Source organism: Arvicanthis niloticus, chromosome 8 (genome assembly GCF_011762505.2).
Source record: "Arvicanthis niloticus isolate mArvNil1 chromosome 8, mArvNil1.pat.X, whole genome shotgun sequence".
Lineage (NCBI taxonomy): Eukaryota > Metazoa > Chordata > Mammalia > Rodentia > Muridae > Arvicanthis > Arvicanthis niloticus.
Genome location: NC_047665.1, coordinates 44,922,380 through 44,943,301, shown reverse-complemented (window position 1 = coordinate 44,943,301; position 20,922 = coordinate 44,922,380). Strand labels below are relative to the sequence as shown.

The 20,922-nt window shown below is 38.7% G+C and overlaps 1 long non-coding RNA gene across 1 annotated transcript; it reads right to left on the bottom strand.

Annotated features, from left to right (window-relative positions):
* Positions 1–2,065: 2,065 nt before the first annotated feature.
* LOC143443199 (uncharacterized) lies at positions 2,066–19,952 on the bottom strand. The gene is made up of 3 exons (XR_013111964.1): positions 19,843–19,952; positions 5,338–5,447; positions 2,066–2,716 (listed from the first exon to the last, which is right to left on the bottom strand). It is a non-coding gene; the product is annotated as an uncharacterized LOC143443199 (long non-coding RNA).
* Positions 19,953–20,922: the final 970 nt, after the last annotated feature.

Here is a 20,922-nt window from a genome sequence, read left to right as displayed (position 1 = left end):
CTTAATGTAATTCACAGCTAAGGTCACCCTCACTAATTCTTGAGAGCCTCCCTTGTCCTGGGTTTTTGTCTTGTCCTGGAGATGCCTCCTACCTCTTTACCCCCATCAACTGTAGATTTCCCTTCATCTTCATGGACTTCTAGCCATCTCTCCTATCCTTCCCTACACCCCCTTTTCCCCTCTGTATCCCACAAGAAATAATATTTATGCGATTTTCTCACACCTTTTCTGTCAGGTTTTGTTTTATTTTATAAAATAATCTTAACAACTTTGTAACTCTGTTTTCTAGAATTCAATAACTTTTTTCCCTTGAAATATTGATAAAAATTCTGGGATAGTTTATGGAAATAATTATGTAATAACTTAATTCTGTATTTTTGATGGTTATTCCATGGCTAATGTTAGTTTTCTAATGGTTTCAGTCAAGAGTCCTACACTAATGATTTTCTTTATGTCCTTCCTATTGAATATCAAATATCTAAGCATGGCTAGGTAGCATACTCTGTTTAAATATTATTATTATTTGCTTATAAAACATCAGTTCTAGCAACTTTTCATCTTATTTCTATGTTTTAAAATTAAAATTACATCAGCATTTTAATTCTTTCTTTAGTATCACATATGTATTGATGTTTGGTTTTACTGTCTTCTCTTAATTTCATATGTGTGTGCTTTATTTACATTTTCCTGTCTTCCTAGCCGCCCCCCCCACGATCCTGTTTGAGTTCATTTTGTTCTGCTCTTATATGAGTTAGTTTAGTTTTTCTGTCCTCTTATGTATGTATTTTAGAGCTGACTAATGGAATTGGATTACCAGTTAGGGGGTTCATTGCTGGACAAGACTAGTTCTCATTCACTCAACAGTAATTAAATACCTATAGTGCATTATCTTGGAGTGAATTTATGTGAAAATTTCCCCATCCACTTTGGAATGTTAACTGATACCGTCTTTATTCAGGTCTTTAGCAGGCAACCATATTCTTGTGAATTCATGAGTTCAGCCTCCCTGTCATATGTAGAAGTCACAATCTTGCAGCAAATGTCCTAGTTTTGCTATAAACCCCTGCTTAATGTATTGAGTTTCTTTTCATTTTTCAAATACTGGGATTAAAAGTTTAGCACATTTATTTTTGCTATTTTTCCTGTTTTAATGGTTGTGGGCATATTTAAGGATATACATTAAAGCCTGCTGTGTGGTTAGACAAGGTTTTTATTTTTGTTATGTTTCTAAATAATCATTCATTAGTTAAATGACAATTAATTTAACACCTACCATATGCTAAGCATTGTCTTCTTGTAGAAATCAATTACAGTTGCATTTTTAATTTTCTCTCAGAACAATAGATTTTAAGGAACTTTTTTCCTTTTAAAGTTGTTTAATTACAAAAGCTTTAACTGTTTAAACCAATGTTATTAAGCTTAAGTTTATTGCATTTTTCTTAGAAGATTCTTCTAATATTCTAATGTTGGAAACTTCTGGAGTATAACTTAATTAGAAGCTCATCTGCCCCTTACTTATTAGAGATATAGTGGACTAATCCTAGTGGATGCTTCAAAGTGGTCATAGTATGTGTCTTAGTTGATATTTAATTAATAAAGTGCAAAAGGTAAGAAAAATAAGATAAGTAATAAAATTGGATAATTATTGCAATGCATTGTATTAAAATTGCAACAATCCTTATACTTTGAGGCTATTCTTCAGTAAAATAAGGCTTACAAACACAAGTACTAAAATGCTATTGCAAAGGACATAACTCTTAATGGCATCTTGCTGACTAACGTTTAAATAGGTATAGTTAAGGACATATATTTGAGCCAACTATGTGACTAGATTATAAATTACATGTAATGAATATGCTGTGGCTGTTATGGAAAAAGGAAAGTTGCATGCCAGGAGGATAGTTCAGGAAGATGTAAAACCTACAACTAAGAAATTATGTCTAAAAAATTTTAATTACTGTTTTTGGAGGAGAGTTGCTCATTAACATACAAAACCAGAGAAAGTGAAAGTACATATAAGGAGGACTGGTATACCGTGATCAAGGAGCACTGCTGTACCGGATATATATGATCAAGGACCACTGCTATATTAATATGCATAATTAAGGAGCATTAATGGCCTATTATACATGAACAGGGAACACTGAAGCAAAACATACAGAATTAGGGAGCACTACTGTATTGATATACTTTGTTAGAACACAGTCATAATTTTGAATCTAACAATGTCATATTTTTATATTTTTTTTATTCTTTAATCCTTTTTTACAGTCCAGTCTTCATCCCCCTTCTGGTCTGCCCCCCAACCACTTCCCATCCCATAACTCCTCCTCCCATCTCCAATCTCCAAGAGGATGTTTCAAATCCCTCTATCCCACCAGACCTCCCTACTCCCTGGGGCCTCAAGTCTCTCAGGGGTTAGGTACATCTTCTCTCACTGAGGCCTGACCAGGCAGTCCTCTGCTGTATATGTCTCAGGAGCCTCATATCAGCTGGTGTATCCTGCCGAGTGGTGGCTCAGTGTCTGAGAGGTCCATGTCAGTTGAGACTTCTGATCTTCCCATAGGGCTGCCCTCCTCCTCAGCTTCTTCCAGCTTTCCCTAATTCAACCACAGGGATCCTTGGTTTCTGTCCATTGGTTGGATGCTAGTATCTGCATCTGACTTTTTCATCTGCTTGTTGGGCCTCTCAGAGGGCAGCCATAGTAGACTCCAGCCTGCAAGTACAATAGAGCATCAGTAACAGTGTCAGGCTCCAGAGCCTTTCCTTGAGCTGGATCAAAGTTTGTGCCTATCACTGGACCTCCTTTTTCCCAGGTTCTTCTCCATCTTTGTCCCTGCAATGCCTTCAAACAGGGACAATTCTGGATCAGAGTTTTTGACTGTGGGATGGCAACCCCATCCATCCACTTGATGTCCTGTCCCTCCATTGGAGGTGGACTCTATAAGCTCTCCCTTCCCCACTGTAGAGCACTTCATCCAAGATCCCTCCTTTTGAGTCCTGAGAGTCTCTCACCTCTTAGGTCTCTGCTACATTCTAGAGGGTCCCCTTACTTCCTACCTCCAAGGTTGCCTGTTCCCATTCTTTTTTCTGGCCCTCGGGATTTCAGTCCTGTTAACCTTCCCCCAATACCTGATAATGTTTCCCATTCCTCTCCCTGTCCCCTCTCCCATCCATGTCCTTCCCTCCCTATGCCCCCCACCACCCTGTGACTGATTTCTTCTCCCTCCCAAGTGGGATTGAGGCATCCTTACTTAGGCCCTTTGTCTTGTTAACCTTCCTGAGTTCTGTGGACTGTATCCTGGGAATTCTGTACTTTTTTGGCCAATATCCACTTATTAGTGAGTACAAACCATGTGTTGTGACAGCTCTATCACAACTTCAATTTGGATATAGCATAATGGAACAATATTTGTTATTTTACTTAAGAAGGAGTTGAAATAATTTTTTCAAAGTTAATGTTGTAGCATTTTTTTTGTTTTTATTTTTCCTGGAATGCCTAGCTAGGCTCATCAAATTATATATACCTGAAAACTAATAGTAGAATAAAACAACAAAATTAGAGATAGAAGTTGAACACTGGAGTCGCTCCCATTTTGGGCTCTAAAAAGGGGCTTGTACTTAAGAGAACAGTGGATAACATTTTTGGCTCATATTGTTCTGGAAGGTGAAACTGTTTTGTTCCCTTATACAAAAACTCAGCAATCTACTACTACTTCTTTCCAGCCACTTCCTTTGGCCCTAATGAGAGAGGAACTGTGCATACATTCTGGCATTAGGTTATTAGCTCATTTTGGCTTTCAGTCTGAATTTCCTGGATCTCAACCAAGTGTTGTTGGCCCAGCACTATATGGGGAATGATTTTACTGGGGACTCCAGTGCTATTTGGAAACACAGTAATGATTAGGTTATGTCTTCAAACAAAAATTTCCCAAGTGATCTGTATGTTAACTGTGATGTCATCAGGCTATGTGCGGGTCATGAGCTCATGCATGATCTTGTAATACCCAAGTTATGGAGTTACGACTTAGAAAATAATGCACTATGAGGAAGCATATGCTGGACAATGCCTCTGCAGTATACTCTTTTTCTTTTCTTTTATAGACATCCTACAAATAATAAACGTGAAAAGTTTTGCAAGTTCCTAAGTGAAATAATATTCAACACTTGAATATTATCCCAGAAATAATTAGGAATGATTATATCCCAGAAATAATTAGGAATGATTATAAGAAAAATAATTTACAGTTTGACCAAAATCCTGCTGCCCAGCATAGTGACAAGATTCAGAATAACTTTGGTCCTCTGGCTACCTGTTCCTCACTGAGTTGAACTAATGCTACATGCACCCAAGTAGGCAGAGGTCCTGTTTGGCAAGTAGAATAAACAGAGCAGACTGTAATATCTGAGAAAAATGTTTCAACTAAACTTTGAATGGGACTTTATTCTATTTATTCTACAGGTGAAGCTGATCACATTCTCCAGTTTGAGATTTTAATAGCATTGGAACAGTTTTGGGGGGCTTCTTCATGTGTATGCATGGCAACTAGGCAAAGAGTGAGTGCAGAAACAAGGTCCCTTAGCTGATCTCTGATCCAGCACATGGTGATATGAGGAGGAAAAAAAAGGTAGAAAGAATGACTAGTGGTAGAGAGTGGTAGAAACAAAGTAGGGTCCTGAGATTGTGTAACTAATGAGGTATAAACTAAAAGGCATGTGTTAGATTTATGGGTATGCGTATGAACTAAAGGTAGCTATTCCATCAGCTAGGGGAATTACAGTTTGTAGTTGATTCAACCACTCTAGAATACCAAAAGGCCAAACTCTCAAAGTAGTAAGATGTCCAGTTTGAGTCATATGCAGCCACTCCTAAGTTAATAGAGTCTACAGCAACATTGCTGAAGATGCTTAACGTAAAATCTGAAAAAAAAAAAAAAATGATACCAATGTACAGGGCTCTGAAAGCACAGGTTGGGAATCTACACTCAGTCAAAGCAGTGTTTTTAAGGGACATTATTCCTAGGCAGACCTCTTCTGAAGCATAAACCAAGCAAAGTGAACTTTGGGGACTTCCAGAACAATAGTACAATCACTCTCTTCTTAGTCTTCTCGCCATAGATAAGTCGACTGACTCATCACATTTTAGAAGAATCATTAAGAGATTTTTATAAACCAGTATAATTGATTCCAAATTGCATTCTACTTATCTTTACACATGTAGATGGTAAATGTGCATCCCTGCTGTCACCAGGGAAACTTCTTTGGCAGTAGAGTAAAAACAACCAGTCAAAATGCAGAGAACAACCAACCACAGGGTATCTAGCTCCCTATTCATACCTTTATAACACAAATTTTGCAGCCAAGGTTCCAGGAATGTCTCAGAAGTGGGGATAGAAGGTTGTAAGGCCCACTTGTCTAGAAAGTCTGCTGTAGGATTTTGGGATTCTCTATAGAAAAGACAAGACATGAAATCTCAACAATGTAGCTGCTTAAACAAGACTTGAACAATGCCAACCCCGGACACCATGCCAATATGGATAGGGGAAATCTCACAGGGCACCACCTGTGAGATGAAGCATTACAAGAAAATGATAATTGCTACTGACAGAGGAAGAATCAGTTTTCCCCTTGCTCGGGATCCCTTAATTGTTTATCTTACTGTAAGTGATACGCCTTAAAAATACATGTATACAAGCAACCAATGTGAAATGAAATCAGCAGGTTGTATGCATATATTCATTTGTTTATACAAACAAACACACACCACATATACATATATTTAAAGAAAAAATGCATGAGAGGTATGGGTGGAAGGAGAAGCAGAATGATGTAATTATATTTTAATCAAATCACAAATGAAATAAATTATAAACAAATCTTTGAAAACTTCCAAATTCTTCCATTAAAATATATGTTTATAAATATGCATATATGTGCTGTGGGTATGTATGTGTGAGTATGTACATGTGTATTATATATTGTATGCACTCCTATGAACAGATCCCTTGTTTTCAAATTCTCACAATGTCTTAGAACAGTAAATAACTACAAGCTGACCTTAAAGTATCTTTTCTTATTCTTCACATGTTTACAAAAATAAAATGTAAGTTTTTAGAAAATTTAAAAATACAGGGAAGAAAAAAATTAAACTCTCTGGGATTGTTACTATGTCAGCTACTGTCAGTGATTTGATGGACATCCTTCTAAAACTTGAACTATAATATATGGATATATATGTATGACCATATATGTATATAATTTACACATAAATGGGATCAAAATATACATGCTGTTTTTCAAGCTGTTTTTCACAACAATATGCCAAAAAGATTTTTTAAGACAGTATACAGACAGATATGCTTTCACATACACACATTCTCAAGAGTCGTTTATATGTTGTATGAGATTTTTAGCTGTGTATTTAACTAGGGTTCTCTCAGTTAGCACCCATGTTTCTGTTACCTATAAAGATCACCACATAGGTCTGGGCAGAGGACACAGCAGGAAGTGCAGACAGTGGATTAGTACCATTAACCTATTCTACCATGAAGGAGAGAAGATGAGCTTTTTTGTATTTCAACAGTAGTAGTCTCTTGGCAGTAAAGTGCCTATAAACATGCATCTCGGCATTTTCTCATTAACTTATTTATTTACTTTACATTCTGATTACAGGTCCCCTCTCTCCTCTTCTCAAAGTTCCACCCTCACAGTTTCTCCAATTCCCTCTTCTTCTCAGAGAAAAGAATCTCCTACCCTGCCATGATTATCAACCCACCCTGGCAAATCAAGTCTCAGCAGAATTAGATGCATCTTCTCCCACTGAGACCAGACAAGGTAGCCTAGCTAGGGGAAAGAGATCCAAAAAGAGACAACAGAGCAGAGACAGCCCCACCTTCAATTGTTAGGGAACCCATATGAATTCCAAGCTGTACATCAGCTACATGTGTATAGGGGACCTAGGTCCCTAGGCATTTCTAACTGAGGTATTTATGCTGAAAGAAGATAATGCTACAGAATGTAACCTAGTTATTAGGAATCCAGAATATGGTGAGAGGACATTATGACCCATCCCTGGTATTTTCCAGTGCTAAGAATGACTTGTTCTTCCCATTGAGTTGTCTCTGGACACATTTCTGAAGGATTCTGGTTAGTTATAATTTGACTACACTTACAAAAAATGTCAACTAGACAAATTTCTGCCCACCTCTGATAGTCTGTCATAAATTTCTTGCTGATATCCCTCGTTTCATTCCACTGGGAGTAGTTCTAGATATGCTTCCAGCTCTGCTAGCATGTCTGCTGGAAGAGTGACTTGCTTGGTGGTTAGTAAAGGGTTGTTTCTGCACATCCCTCCTCATATTCTAATGCTGGGTTGTATATTCTGAACTTTGATGTGCAGAGGTATTGCTTAGGAGTACCAAAGTGTTTTAGTTGCATTTCTATTACTGCAACAAAACACCACGACCAAAATCAACCTGAGAAGGAAAAGATTTATTTCAGCTCATAGCTTATAGTCCATCACAGGGTAAGTTGGGGCAGGAATTTCAAGGCAAAACTGAAGCAGATACTATATAAAGGAGTATAACTTATTGGCTTCCTATACATAGACTGCTTGGTTTGCTTTTTTTTAACCACTCAGTACCACCTACCTAAGGGTTGCACAGCCCACAGTGAGCTGGTTCCTCCCATGTCAAACATCCATAAAAACATGCCATATAGGCTTGAGTAAAGGCTAATAATCTGATGAAGGTTTATTCTCAATTGAAGTTGTTTTTCCAGATATTTCTAGATCATGACAATTTACAAAAAATACTGAGCAGGACACAAAGTAACATATAAGGTTACCATGTTTGCACAGCAGCTACTTCTACCTGTGGAAAAATCATTACAGCCACTGTTAGAAAATTGTTTAGGCATCAAGTTGTCAGGTATTTTATGATGAAACTAATGGCCACTGTATAATGTCCTTACCCATTGGGTAGAGTACATTGTCATAGTAACCATTGTGTGTAGATGTTGATGTGGCAACATTTTACATCACTCACTATATATCTATATCTGTATCTGTATCTGTATCTGTATCTGTATCTGTATCTGTATCTGTATCTGTATCTGTATCTGTATCTATATTCTCCAAAGTGTTCACTTTCATTGAAAAACATAGACAAATAACCACAAAAATTAAAGGAAATCTGTAGGTATCAAAGAAAGGTATTTACCACATCCAGAGTAAAAAACCCTTCATTGTCATGAGGATATAAGATGGCAGTGACAAATGAAGAAAATGGAGAAATTTATATGTCACTTTGTGTCCTGCTCAGTTTTTTGTACCCCAAAATGACTTAAAGATACAAAACCAGAATTGACTTCACAAAGTTGTCCTCTGACTTCCACAAAAATAGGCAATCACACACACACACACACACACACACACACACACACACACCATGTCCTCACATGCACACATTATTTTTTTATTGAAAATAAAAAAATAATTTTTTTATTTTCATCCAGGGCTGTGCAGAGTTGCTACTGATCCAAGTGACATGGGTACCAGTAGAACTTACAATATGCTATCAAATATTGTTCAAATTTTTTATAATTTAGTATCAATAAACACTTCCTTACACTTTTACCAACAATAGTTCAAAATTAGTCTCAACCTGTTATTTAGCTTTCATTTTTTTATTCTGTATAACTTAACTATTTATTGTTGGTCAGACAACTTATCCTAAGTCTATGTACAAATACAGAAGTAAAGAAGCAATTGCATGTAATATGATAATAACATAAGAGCATGAGCTGATACATAAACTTAAACCTAGGGGTAGGACTGACAGTTTCCAGGTGGGAAGATCAGAAAACACTAAGAAATCCCAAGTGTTACATAGTAACTTCTTGAGAAAAGACTAGCATTTTAATGGTCAATGCAGAAATTGTCTTCATGTCTGCAATTCCAGACAAGAGTATCATGGAACATAAACCCTCACAGATGTTCTCAGGATGTATGTTTCTGAAATTCAGTTTATAACATGTACACAATTAGTAAACATAGTTCTAAATTTAAAACTTCACAAAATGTTTTTAAAATGTAATTTATGAGGTTGTTAAATACTGCACAAACTGATATGAGATTCTTCATCCTACTTAATGTTTATGGACATATATTTTGCTAAAAAAGTGGCAGTGTTTTGATTGTTGAAAACATATTATATGAATATGTACCCAATTGCCTTTCTAACAACTGAAAATAACTGAACTCTGATTGTTTTAAGTTCTAAAAACATTTGGATAAAAGATGCTAGAGCCATACAATCCAGTTTTAGAGAGTCACAAAGGATGTTAGTTCTAGAAAGTTCTTCATTTAAAAGAATTAAATTTCTTGCAGAATACCTACATATAGACTTAACTTTTAATATATTGCCTTTTATTTTGTTTATGAATTATTTATTAAATTCCAAGAGAAATAATGATTAATAGTATAAGAATATTAGAAAATACTATCTAGCCTAAAAACTAGAAGTCAGCTGAAACCTGAATATAGAAAAAAGAATTGTATTATTATTTAGGTGCTAACCATATCCAGTTAGCACAAGAGATTGATGATCACATCAGGTTAGGGGACTTTAGCTGCAACAAAATACAAAGGATGCAAGTTTAAATTAAAGGCTTACAATGGTCAATGGCACATGTGGATGATGCAACATCACCTGTGAGCACAACTGCAAGATGAGTCAATAGCACCAAGGCTGAGAAGTGAAGGGGGAAAAGGTGGGAACTGGTTGTGATCTGATTATTTTTTTAAAGAGAGTTCATGAGTATTGGAGAATCAGTTCATTGGAATAGAGGCCTAGTAAAGTCTAAAATTCCAGAGTCTCAAAAAACAGGTATTCAATTATAACAGCATCAGCCTATGTCTCTCAAAGAATGCAAAGAGCAGATCCGCACTGGCAATTGTGTAAGAAAGTTTAAGAGTTACACAGTCATAGCCCAGCAAAGGAGTAAAACAGCAAGATCCAGATTCAAGAGTGGCAAGGCATCAGCTTTTGTGAAAGAGCAAGAACTAGCAGGAGCTTAAGTAGTGAGGAAGGAAAAGACTCAGAGGGGAGCTGAGAAAAACAGCGAGGACTATGTGTCTGTTTATGAGTGTCGCCTGCTGCACAAGTCAAGAGAAAACGGCCTAAAAGCAGGTCAAGGCCATAGACATTTATTAGATCAGCCATGGCATGGAAAGCAGCTGTCTTTGTGCTGTGATCAATAATTGGCCAAGTGACATAAGAGGTGTCCTGGTCTACTATATCAAATGCCTTACACCTAGATGAGTTAAGTAACAAAAATTTAATTTTTCCCACTTCTGAATGCTGGGAAGTACAGTATCAGGGTACGAGGGTTGGGTTCCTTTCCTCCTTTAACATAAGGAATCCTTTTTTCTTTTTGAAGATAACTATCTTTTTCTGGGTCCTCATGTGGTTTTTCTTGTGATAGTGCATAGATGGGGAGGACAGGGTTGGAGGCTAATTCTTCCTCTTATTTGAAGGATACTGGTTCTATTTGACTATGAGTAACCTCATTTGGCTTTAATACTCCCTAAAATCCTTATATCCAACTATAGCTATAACAAAATTAAGACTTCAACATGGGACTTTGGGTAACAGGAATAATTCAATTCATATTGTGGAATAAAGAAATTTATGACTGTCCTAACAGAAGTAATAAAAGTGGGAAAGGGAAGAACTTTTTTTGTTTTACTGTGAAGATTTTAGAATTTTTTTAAAAGGTTATGTATACATTTGACATTGTTTGGGGTGAGTTGCAGAGAAAGGTTGAAGAACTGAAAGTTAGTTGTGGGAAATTCCAGAGGTGAAAAGAGGGAGAGTGAGCAAGGAGGATGAGAAGGGACCTAGTGTGTAAATAGAGATCAACATTGAGGAGAGGGAGCAATGGTGGAGTCAGGAGGAGAATGGATGATAGTTATTATGAGTCTTGCTTTAGTTTAACTGGGAAGTGAATGGATTTAATTCCAGTAACATCTGTCTCCTTAAAACTGAAACATAATCAATAAGGCAACAAACTAACTATGTTTTGTGAAGTGTGAGCCTTGGGTTCCATGAAGTAGGTGTGTTACCATAAGATGGCAAAAGTTAACTGGGCCTTGAGTCCAAGATAATCTGTGTGGGCTAAACACTCTAAATGGACTTCTCATTAACCTAAGACATAGAAAAGCATGCAAAAGTCTGTTCCCATTTCTACCACTTTGGGGACAGTCGATTATAAAGATGGGAATCTAAATACTGTTGCTAACCTCATTTTAAACCTCAAAAGTTACTCACATTTGAATAGACAGACCAATCTCTGCTCCCTTCTCATCCCAGAGAATGGTGATATTGACAAATACCTCAGCAGCATTTGTGGTGTCACGAAAATGGTATGAACTGTCTTCATAAATAAAAGGAATGGGATTTTAAAGCACAGAGAAGAGTCTCTGCAGTAATACTATAGCCTAATACTCCCTACATACTTGGGAAGCTATGACCTCCCTTCAGTACACCAGAGGAGGAACAGGGCAGGTTAAGTATACCCAAGGAGGAACAGGAACTGTTCAGTAGACCTAAGGAGGAGCAGGAAGACTTCAACACGTTTGAGAAGGAATAAAGCAACAGCAACAACAAAACAAAATATCAGAGAAAATAAAAAGTAAATGTGTACAGAGCAAGTAAACATGGCCCTGGCCATATCAAGGACTTTAACTCAAGCAAAATATTTCATCCACATGGTACAGATGTGATAGAGTTAATGTCACGGAGCAGGGTTTGAACTAGATGACTTCAAAATCATCCACATCAGCAGGTGGAATAGATTAGGATAGAAAACCTCCATGTTTAAGAGATGGTAGTTCTACAGAGAGGAGTGTATGGAGGATTATGATGCCAAACAGGCCAAGTCAAGAGCACCTTGCTCATGTGAGTTGTGCTAAATACACCTTATAGCAACTCAGTAAAGTCTGCCCTAAATCTGAGCTCTTTGCTTTTTGGGATCCTTAATTCTCCATGGTGAGGAAGTAGATTCCACTAACTATGTGGCCTCAAAATGACCTCAATATCTACTCAGCATTTGTGTCATGCAGTTTGGGCAAGTGGCCACTCTGTTGAGGGTTACTTTTCTCCTGTGAATGTTAATGTTTTGTGCAATGGAGAAGGTGGTTAGGCTTCTGGGTCCTGATCTGAACAGAGAGACCTGTAGGTGACTGAACTTATCTCAACCTTGCTCAGTGGAGTAGACAAGCAGCATCAGTAACCTAGCCAGCCAACAGGAGCAAACACAGTAAAGAGAAGTTGTGGGATTGGAGGCCTGGCCCCAAGCTGAAGCCTTGGCTAAGAAGAGATGACACATGCCAGTGCTTTCTGCCAAAGGTCCTTTCCAACCACATTACTTCACTGTGTAAGACTAAGTATATAAAAAGAAGCACAATGATAGCAAAGGCAGCCTACTAAGCTATATGTTTGGGGAATGCAAGTTGGGAAACTATTGTAACCACAGTTGCTGCTAACAGGATCTCACTCCTCTGCTGTCCCTCTGCACAAAGTGTATTGCCAACAGGGAACCTGTAGCCACCTTATCTCTGTTGGAGGAGGAACACAAGGAAGAGCAGGACCACAGAGACAGTCAACAAGTGCACCCCACCCCAGGAATGGGACAAATAGAGCTTATGCTGTAATTTCTATGAGTCTGAAAAAGCAAATATATCTAACCAATAAATACTTAAATGTAGGTACCAAACACATCTGCTTGCCATAAAAACAATGGATATAAAAAGCAACTTCATGTTTGGCCACTGTGAGAGTTCCTGTTGAATCTCACTGGGGTTTGCCTGATGGTAGGCAGGGAGGGCAGGTTAACATGCAGCTTCTCCCCATAAAGCCTGGATCTGGGACTTGTTACAGGACAAGTGAGATACTTTCATCTTTGGTAACAGTTTGTTAACTCACGGTTAGCACTCTGTAGTCCTTTTGCATGGGTTTTCTGGTCACAAATAAAGTGCAGATGGCATGCCCCTGCTACAATGGGCTCAGTCAGGCTTTTCCTAGTTCAATTTCACTCAAAAGTGTCCCCAGGTCAGAGGATGGAAGGGAGTTTGCTGAGTTACTAGGGTATTCTGTGGCTGTAGAGGGAAGGGGTTGGAATTCTGTTGAACAATCCATTGAGGGGTTTTGCTTTTGATCTCCACATAGGATCTTCCTGGAAGGAACTGGTATTTAAGACCCACTGCCTTTCAAGGATAAAAAGAAATACCGTCCTCTTGAAATAAATCTATGGGATGTTAGGGTTGCATTGGAAGCAGTTTGCATGGACACTTGTTCACAGCTACAGAATGGAAGCTAAGATTATACTTTAGGCCAGAACTAGGCTTCTTTGGAGGAGCCTCTGAGCCATTGTCTGTGGGGCTTGCCAGTCCTATGACAATTTTAGTACAGATTAATTAGGCATTTTCTCCCTTCTTTATCAGTTCTGATGTGCAGGAAAGATGGTAAAGAGAGGGCAATCAGTTTGCTGTTAGGAAACCAGGCTGTTAGGGTTGTTAAGAATTCCACAGGGTTGTGATAACATGACCTACTAAGAACCCTCAAATCGGGACAGATAACAGCTCAAGTCACTCAGTGCCAGCAGCTCAAAGAAATATCAAGACACATAGTCCTTGCAGAAGCCCACTCTAATCTACAGAGGAGAACAACTAGGATTCAGGGTTTCTCACAGAGGGCACAGGCTGAAGGACTGCCGATAAGAGGCCTGGCACATGAGAGCAGCAAGGGTCATGTAGTCTAGGCCTAGGTCTTGGTTCAAATTTTATCACTAATTGAGCTTATTTAGTTAGTTTCTGAGATACAGAGAGCAGATTGAGAGAATATGTCAATATTTTTCCAAGTCCTAGGTAATCTTGTGAATAATAAAATAAATTTTACTTCTTAGACTTTCTAATTAGCTAAGTGTAAACATTTAAAATGTGCTGGATGCTTTACAATTGTCCAGTAATATATCTTTATGTTTTAACATGCCCAGAGTCATAACAAACTGCACCAAGAGACTCTTACTGGTCCTTCCTCTTATGTCTCCACTCAAAACTGAGACAAAAGCAACCGGTGCTCAGAAAAAAGCTTCAGTTTTAGAATCTAAAGTGACTATCAACTTAGAATACAGCTGAAAATGTCCTGAAAGAACATTGGGAGACCTTTAGAACTATGTGCTCCAAATCCAGCTCACCATACTAACTTCAGTCTATGTAGGTGATACCATTATGTTTCTTTAAGCCTCCATTTTCTTTGCCACATCACAGAGTTAAATTATCTGGGAACTCTTAACACAGGATATGTTGCCAAGAGACTAGTCTTTTCACGTTTTCCCATTTTGGGGACTTACTTCTCTGTTATGATCCTCTGAAACTTTAACAGGCATGTATTTTAATCAGCATGATAATGTGTCTGTTTTAATTAGCACAAGAAAGATCCAAAGATCATTATACCATAAACAGAGATCCTGAGCTGAGGGTCTGTGGCCAACTCCCTCCTCCATCACCAAAAAACAAAACAAAAGCAAAAACAAACAAACAAGCAAAAAACCAAACCAAACCAAAACAAAAACAAAAAACCTGTACAACCTCACATATAAGAAATTCCCAGGGACGCCAGAAGTACTCCTTACCAGGACTTCCTTCCTTCTACCTGAAAATAAACATGAACCAACTTTAGGGTCAAAAACCAGAGTTGCTTTTTGTCATTCAGCCTGTAATGATCACCTATCCTTGTCAATATGTAGTACCCTTGAAGAAATGCTGTCTACAAGTCTTTGAGAATATATGCTCACTTGGTGAAGAGAGCAGATGTCTCTGGTTTCTGACAGGGCCTTTCCTACTTCTCTCCTATGCCACAGACTTATCTTCCCCTGGCATCTCCTCTCTTCTGTGATTTTGACATCTTATTCCTGGGTATTTGCCCAAGGATTATGCATTGCAAACTCAGTACTTAATGTGATGGATAGCTGGGAAAATCATGGCACCTTTAATAGACATAAGGTATCAGAGGAAGTAGTTGCTCAGGCTACTGCCCTTATGGAGTTTTCATCGAGACCTCAGTTACCTCTTGCATGAAGGCTGTGCTAAAAGAACAATCTTGTCACTTCATGGCATTCTGCCTTGCCAAATAGTCTGCCCTTCTCACATGTACTCCACTCATGATTTTATCTACCAGAGTATGATACAACAAGGAAGAACCCTTGTATGATACTACTCTCTTGAGCTTCTAGAGGCTTAGTTATATCATTATAGTAACAGTAAGTAAACTCATGCACCCAATGAGAGGTAGATGCTCAGAACAGCAAAGACAAAGTGATGTGATGTCAGCCACAAACAAGACATGTCACTTTAAATACCCACTAAGTTACTGGTTTATTTGGATAAAGAATGAACACAACTCAATAAATTTCCCTTTAAAACTAAACAAATAGCCTATTGATGGCAGTTAAAAGAGAAAGAATGTTTTATGCTTGTGGACTCGACAGTAAAAAAAAAAAAAGGAAAACAGATACTAAAGTGTTTGTGTACATTTATGAATACATGGTGCTAATTAAAAGCCCGGTTGTGTAAATGGTTAGAGTAAATGGGACATTTCAAGTATGGAAGATATATGAGTGAAGACAAGACAACCAGGTCCACAGCAGAGGGACATATATAATTTACTGACATAAAAGATGCTAAATAAAGCCAAACCTTTTCACTCTTGTGTTTATAAAATAGGGTGGATGCCAGAAATGGACATATGGTGTCCCTGGGGATAAAAAAGGACAGATGCAAAATATGTTATGTCCTTGCCACAACAGGTGATCAATAAATTTATAAGTTTTTTTAAATTAATAACTAAGACAATTCCAAAGGAAAATAGAAAACTGTTCTTGGTATTTGGAAGTCAATGGCAAAAGGAACAAGAATGCCAATGCTTGTGAGGAAATATAAAAATTTAACACCTGGAAAAAGCATTGTTCCCCCAAGCCTGAGGTTCAGCTACTGCTGGGAGAGCATCCCTTTGGAGCTAGGGAGTTGCATACCTCTTCCCCTGTTTTCTCCAGTCAGAAGGCCAGAGGCCTCCTCTCATAATGAACTTGAAAACCAGCTAGACAGTCATTTGACTACAATGAAAGAGAACAAAGGAAGGAAGTTGGGGGCTGGGACAGGAGGATTCTGCCTGCTGGTTTAGAAGAGAAAGTAGAACCAGGCAAGAGGGCAAGGGGCTAGAAAAGATAAAACAGCAAGATGCTTAGGAAGAAAGCAATGAATGGGATTTCTGACAGAACGCTGCTAATCCGAGTATAAAGCATCAAGTTCACGAGAGCAAAGCAAGCATGCTCACCTGGGACAATTGTGTTTACAATACATAACTTAGACCATTCAGTTACCAAAATTGATACTGCAGCTGTTGCAGACAGCATTTATATACTCTTAAAAATACATTGGCTGCATGAGAGAGACTACAAATCAAGAGTGCTGTGCTGGTTGACTCTACCTTCCAAACAGCTCCATCAGCAAGGACTTTGTTCTATTTCTATTTCCCAGGTTACTGCCTGCCCCCCCCCCCCGCCCCAAAGTCTTTCTCTTACTGGTGCAATCATGTAGAATTCTAAAACAGTTTTGCACCAACTTTCTCTCTCTGTGTCATCTCCAAGTTGAGGCCCCAGAAATGTGACATAGATCCAACCGGAGCCACCCTCTGATTACGTGGATCTGTTACACTAACTTCTAGAGTTACATCCAGTATGCTTACACACAAAAGAGAGACTTTGCATACTTAAGACATTTGGAATAAAATGAACACCGGTATTAAGTACACAAAGGGAAAAGGAGATGCTTCAGTTGACCCCTCCTTTGTTCCTACCTGAACAGATGGCTGTAAACAGTGGTGAGCGGTCAATTCCAAGCTCCTGGAATTCCAAGCCCCCTGTCCTGAGAATTACTGAACTCACCTGGTAAATTCTCAAGTCCTACTTGCTAAGTCATTGGCATGACCACAGAAGAAAGGAGTCAGGTGGTAGAGGTCTGCAATGTAATAGTCTTGAGACTACCCTGTAACAAATCTGAGTCTGGGCCTCCCTTTTGAATAGAAAGACAGCAATAAAGACAAGCTGAGAAAAATGTTGGCATCATTGAAAAGATTACACTTTGACAATTCCATACAGTGATTTAATGCATTCTTGTCATTTCCTCCCTCCTCCCCTTACTCTTTCTCACTGCCAGGAGATCTTTCTTCCTACAAGTCCCCCTCCTATTTTCTTTCTTTGTTGTCATTGTTATTCTGTGACCCATTTGTTTAATTAGAGCTCTTTGCATATGCACAGGTGTTGGGTTATTTACTAGAGCACACTCAACATAACATAACAGGCTATATTAAGAAAATACCTCCTCCACCTCCTACAACCATTAGCTGCCTAAATTTTCTCACAGTGAGGTGAGGCCTCATGCACACTTCACCACTCAGGATGGAATGTTGACAAAGTACCTTGTATATGTATTATTCAGGCATCGGAGCTACAGTGTAGTACATTGGCAATGCCATGTCCAGAAGACACTTTCACAGCCTTCTCCACACCCTGTGGCTCTTAGGTTCTTTATATTTCCTCTTCTGCAGTGTTCCCTGAGCCTTGAAGGGGATATAGACCTTCCCTTCAGGGCTGAACTTTCAACAGTCACTTATCCTCCACACTTGTACCAGTTATTTTAACAGGAATTAAAAGGCCAGAAGACTACTCCTTAGAAAAGCTGAGTCATCTGAAGTCAGTAAGAAGATGAAAAAAAAAGAATTATCATCCTTAATGAGATAATGTACCAATTCTCCCTAGACAGGATGCAGCAGCTTGCCAAACTTCCACCAAGAATCACTGCTAAGCCTGCTTACTTTCTTAGTTCTAACTCAAATAAGTATAAAATGAAGAAAAACTTCTGTCTCCTTTTCTTTTGGATACCAGCCAAAAGCCTAAGCATCCTTTCCCTGACATGCAGGGCTTTCTCCCTCTTTCTCTGAATCCTATTCAACCATGCAGCTGCTTCCAACCTTCTTTGCTAAATGTTCAGCTTTCTTGAACTCTAACTTAGAAGGTACTACTTTCTCTCTTCCTCACCTTCATCCTCCTACCAGCTGCAGAGATTTTCACAGTATGTCTGCCCTGTTGTTTTTCTTTCAGACTCTAATAAAATGCTCCTTGAACTTCCTCTTGAATCTGTTTTTAAACATTTTATCAAGGAGACTAAGAACTCCCAAAGGGAACTCAAATTTCTCCAGTAGTATTATGAGTCTGTGCTTTAACCACTGCCCCCAAACAGAGGTGTCCCTGAGAGAAACTGAGAGCTGCACTAATCCATGAAAATAAACACAAATATTAACAAGACAAATTGACATCTTGTCCTGAAGACCCCCATACTCGGGAGACCCTTCCTCAAGCCTCCGGAAATCACAAGAAACCATACCTGGATGCAATCAGCAGAGGTTTATTAGGGCAGGAGCCAGCCGTCAAAAATGACAAGCTATTTAGCTCCAAGAGCAGGGTTTTTGGCCCCGTGTGGTGGGTTAAAGGGTCTTTTATAGCATGGGGTGGGGGGAGGAAGGCATTTTCGAGCGCTTACACATGATTGGTTGTTTTACAAATTTTGAACATAGCACTGGGAAGACCAAGGGAGGGGTAACCAAGAACAGTGGAACATTTCAGAGAATCTAGCCCAAATGATCTAGAGTCATGTGAGATCACTCTGCACACTCATTCTTCTCAAAAATGTGGTTTTCACCATGCTATTGTGTCCTATTCTGCCATTTCAGATTACTATCTTTACTTTTCCTGGCTATAGGGCTATGGCCCCACCTAGGTGGTAGCATCTTTATCTGTAGTCAGGAATGCCTTCCTGCCTTGGGCGAGGCTTGGGGAATGTAATCCAGCAAGTGTCCTTCACCTGGAATGTGAAGGCCTGAAATCTTATTTTCAGTTCCGAGTTCTGTAAGGCGAAAAATCTACACATATTTCATAAAATGGCCTTTATAATTTTTCACTCTACAGTCCACATAGGAAAACAACAATATAAGATTCCTCTACGAACTATGACCTCCCTACCCAAAGGAATTTGACCAGGTTTATAGTACCAGACATGGATTCATCCCTATGGAGAGGGCCTAAAGTTTAGTCATAAAGCAGTTGGTTATCTCTTTAACAGTCATGCCACTATTGGCATATCTTTCCAGATAGGTTGATTTTGTAGCATGTAGAATGCATAGCTGGGTAATATAGCTGGTGGCTTTTTCTCCCTTAACAGTCTTGTAGTTCTTTATATAAAATTTAATCAGCAGGGAGGAAGCTTCTAGCTCAATTTAAATTTGATTTCTCTGTGGTTTGCGACCAAGTGGTATTGAGCCTTTAACAATAGATTCTCAACATCTAGTTTTAGCTGGCAACCAAAAGCAGTGGCAAGAGCTTTTGGGAGCCATCTGGAGCCTCTTTGATCAATAAAGCATAGGGAGTTAGCAACCCCTGTAACTTGGATTTATGTATTGCAATCTTTGGCTTAGGGAGCAATGCTATTCACCTATTCAGAATACACTTGTTTAAACCTTTTGAAAAAAATATAAATTAGCTTATCTTACACAATATTAGGTTTCTATTTTGCTTTCTCACACTTAGCTTTTATTAACCCTACTCACTTCTTCACCTCACTCCTATCTGTACTGAAATCTTCTATTCCCAATATTCTATCTCAATAAAGTTATTTCGCCCTCCTAAAGAATACTATCAAAGAGAAAAATAACAACTGATGTTTCTCACCTTCTCACTCTTCTGTGGTCCTGGAGCTTAGCACTTCACAAAGATCACCTCATTTAATCACAACAAGAAATATGTGAGGTACTATATAATCCCTCTCCACCAGAGGCAAAATGAGGGCTTAGAGAAAGAATAATTTCTGAAAGGTTAACCATTAATTACACGCAAACATCCAAGCTGTATAAACAAAGCCTGAACAGAATCCAAGAACACATTTGTGAAGTTGAACCAGGAATTTCACTAGTCTCTGGGCTTCTGAGCACTTACTACTTATTCTCCCCTGAATTTCCAGTTCTTTAGTTGCCAAGCAGATGCAGACTGACATGACTTCCTGAGATCTAAAGCCCTTCACAGATGGGGATGTACTTTGGAGTGAGCAAGGAGCACTTGCATAAAAACCTCCAGTAAAATCCAATCAGAGGAAGCAGACAGCAATCAAGGCTGAAAGTAAAGAGACTAAGTGAAGTCATTGAATACTACTGAGAGCGACTAGACAGCACTCTTAAAGCATTCTGGTAACTTCAAGAATAGATACATATAACCAGTTCCTGATAAACAAGGTCAGGGCCATCCCTTAAGATTCAAATGTGTTCCAGACACTTGGAAACAAATATTTTCCTAGCTGAGAAGAGTTCTTGCTGGGAGTTTTTCTGATAATGTCTAAGTTTCCTGGTGTAAAGCTGAGTGTGTACAGCTGTAAATGAAGCAGCCCTCATTCTACCAAGTCTTTGTGTTTAACATTTGCTACATAGGTGTTTCCAAGCTACTAAACACTGACAGATCCATCAATAAATCATCACTCCTGGTACCCTCTTTTCTGTAGAGGTTAGTAGCTTGCAGCCATGTTCTCAGAATGGATTTTAGCAACTCAAGTACAGCTCTGGGTGCTTGCAATAGCCACATCAGAGAGTAAACAGACGTTCCAATGTATAGAAAGTTTCCTGCCCGTAGCTGAGTCCTCTGGGAAGGAAAAATGGCTCAGGAGAACCTGAAAATATAGCTAGAGGTACTCTGGCTAAGTGGATGATGTATTCTATGTCATTAATACAATCTGTGAACACTGACTGAGATCAAAGGCCCTAA